The sequence below is a fragment of the Alexandromys fortis genome, unplaced genomic scaffold, assembly GCF_014885135.2.
Source record: "Alexandromys fortis isolate MF-2015 unplaced genomic scaffold, M_Fortis_MF-2015_v1.1 scaffold_7, whole genome shotgun sequence".
Classification (NCBI taxonomy): domain Eukaryota; kingdom Metazoa; phylum Chordata; class Mammalia; order Rodentia; family Cricetidae; genus Alexandromys; species Alexandromys fortis.
This window is the reverse complement of record NW_026067920.1, coordinates 5,090,996-5,093,422: the sequence shown is the minus strand read 5'-3', so window position 1 is coordinate 5,093,422 and position 2,427 is coordinate 5,090,996. Positions and strand designations below refer to the sequence as shown.

The 2,427-nt window shown below is 38.2% G+C and overlaps 1 long non-coding RNA gene across 1 annotated transcript in view; it reads right to left on the bottom strand.

The window, feature by feature from the left end:
• Window positions 1-490: 490 nt before the first annotated feature.
• Window positions 491-2,427, bottom strand: part of LOC126500960 (uncharacterized) — an 8,953-nt gene continuing 7,016 nt past the window's right edge. Inside the window, exon 3 of the long non-coding RNA XR_007591471.1 lies at window positions 491-1,885. This is a non-coding gene — a long non-coding RNA (uncharacterized lncRNA). The remainder of the gene's footprint in view (window positions 1,886-2,427) is intronic.

Here is a 2,427-nt window from a genome sequence, read left to right as displayed (position 1 = left end):
TATGGGTCTGGAGTCATTCAGATTTTCACCACGAGTAAATTTTAAACAAAGAGCAGGCTTTACTTGGGTACCAGGTCTACACCAAGATTTGGATTCCCAAGGTGTAGCACTGAATTGCATTAGTCAGGGGCTTATAAAGGTGAAACTTACAAGCCTGCTTACTTCCTGCCCTCCTGCAACCAGGGACAATCACACATACTGATGTACTTTCTGCCTACATGCAACTGGGGCAAGCAGGCTTGTTTACAGATGCAAACGCTCTAAATTTGTTATCTCACATGGACAGTTTCATTAAAATTTTACCAAACTTGGAAACTGCAAGAAAAGCTCCCAGAATTCCAGGAAGTTATCCATCTTTGAGAAAGTGGGGTTTACAAATTAGAGGCATTTTGTTTTAAAAATGTCTTTGGTGGATTTTTGTTTGTTTGTCTGTTTTATTTTGTTTTGTTTTTGTTTTGGGTTTTTTTTTTTGAGACAGGGTTTCTTTGTGTAGCTTTTAAAAGTGTGTGCCACTGCCACCTAGCTTTGTTTTATAGATCTCTTAAGCACAGCAATCTAAACTTAAAATATAATGTTAGCCATCACCAATTCACAGAGATAACCCCTGCCTGTGCCTCTGCCTCTGGAGTGCTTGGTCTAAAGGCATGCATTCGCACGATGCCAGCTATTGATCCATGGCACTGAGCTAAGCAAGTCTCTCTTTTCTTACCTTAAGCAGACAATGCTTAGGAGTGTACTCCTTTTGTGGTTGTTGTTGTTGTTAAACCTATTTTTTGAGACTTTATTTTTATTTCATGTGTGTGTTTTGCCAGAAGGCATGTTTGTGCACCGTGTGCATGTAGTGCCCAAGGAAGCCAGAAGAGGGCGTCTGTTGTTTTTACCTTCATCACAGTGGCTGAGCTTTAAACTACTAGTGGTCCAGTCACTCAGGCTGTATGTAGCCTGGGAGAAATTCTGCTCCCCAGACAATGACTCTAAAGGTAGTTCTTACTAAATCTCTATTATTCTAATAAAACTCAAGATTCAAAGGCTAAGGTGAAAACCTGTGAGTTCAGAGAGTCAGAGTAATAACTGGCCAACTTTGTATATTTGCTGGCATCCCTGGAAGCCATTCTTCTTCCTAATGCTCCATCTATACCCATGCTATAACACCTCCCTGCTACTTCCTAGTTAACTAGTTGTTAGCACAGGTTAATTTTATTTAACTAACGCAAATGCAGCACATCTTTACATAGCTAAGCAAATATTCTACAATATTCCCCCTTTTTACTCTAAATAGACAGAAAGCCTTTAGCTTTAACATAGTAAAACTATGTACAATAAGAATACTTATCAAGTAAGAATTTATTTATCATACCCAGTCCCTTTGCATTTGGCAACATTGGGGAAATCGCTCCATTATCTATCCTATCTTGATGAGTTCAAAGCTCTGTACCTAATTTACCTTCTATTATAACTAAGGAAAACTGTAACTATAACTGTCCAGTCTTCAACTCCATCAGACTTGAGAAGGGAATAAAATTACCTGAGGAAACAGAACGTGCAGAACAAGAAACTTCTAAAACTATAGAAATGAAAGTGACATTTGACAGTCTGAACAGTCACCCAAGGTTTCTCTGCAATGTTGGGGCATCCATCTTTGACTTACAGGCCTAGGATATCTGGCAGACTTTTCTAGCACGAATTTTGAGGGACTGTCATGTCCTGTCTTGGCAAAGTTTGGCAGTCTTTTTCCTTTGTGTCCAGCTTGTCCAGTTTGTACAGCATACTGTCAGCAGTCGAGTCCAGGGAAGTTTCTTACTCAAATGGTTAACTTTGCCATGTGGAGGTTCTTCAATGCCCATCATCCTTTTATGAAGTAGAACGATACTGCCAGGAACAGACTCTGTCATGAAAAGCCCTATGTTAAGAAAACATTTAAATGCCACATTCTGTAGGTCTCTGACGTGTTTGAAGACCTTCTGCCTACCTAAAATATATCTCTGTATGATCTTGAAAACATTTCTAACATAACAAGTCTGATTGTTATAGATGACTAACTACTAATCTGAGCTTCTTAATTATCATAAATGGTTTATAATAATAGCTTTCAAGGACTAGAACTTCATCTTACATTTTTTTATAAAATATTTATTTATTTATTTATTTATTTATTATGTATTCAATATTCTGTGTGTATGCCTACAGACCAGAAGAGGGCAACAGACCCCATTACAGATGGTTGTGAGCCACCATGTGGTTGCTGGGAATTGAACTCAGGACCTCTGGAAGAGCAGGCAATGCTCTTAACCTCTGAGCCATCTCTCCAGCCCCTTCATCTTACATTTTTAAATGAACTACATAGGCACAATACCTTAAACAAAAATAGAAGCATATACACAGTATGTTGTAACAAAAATAACCTTAAATTTGCATCAATATACAAAA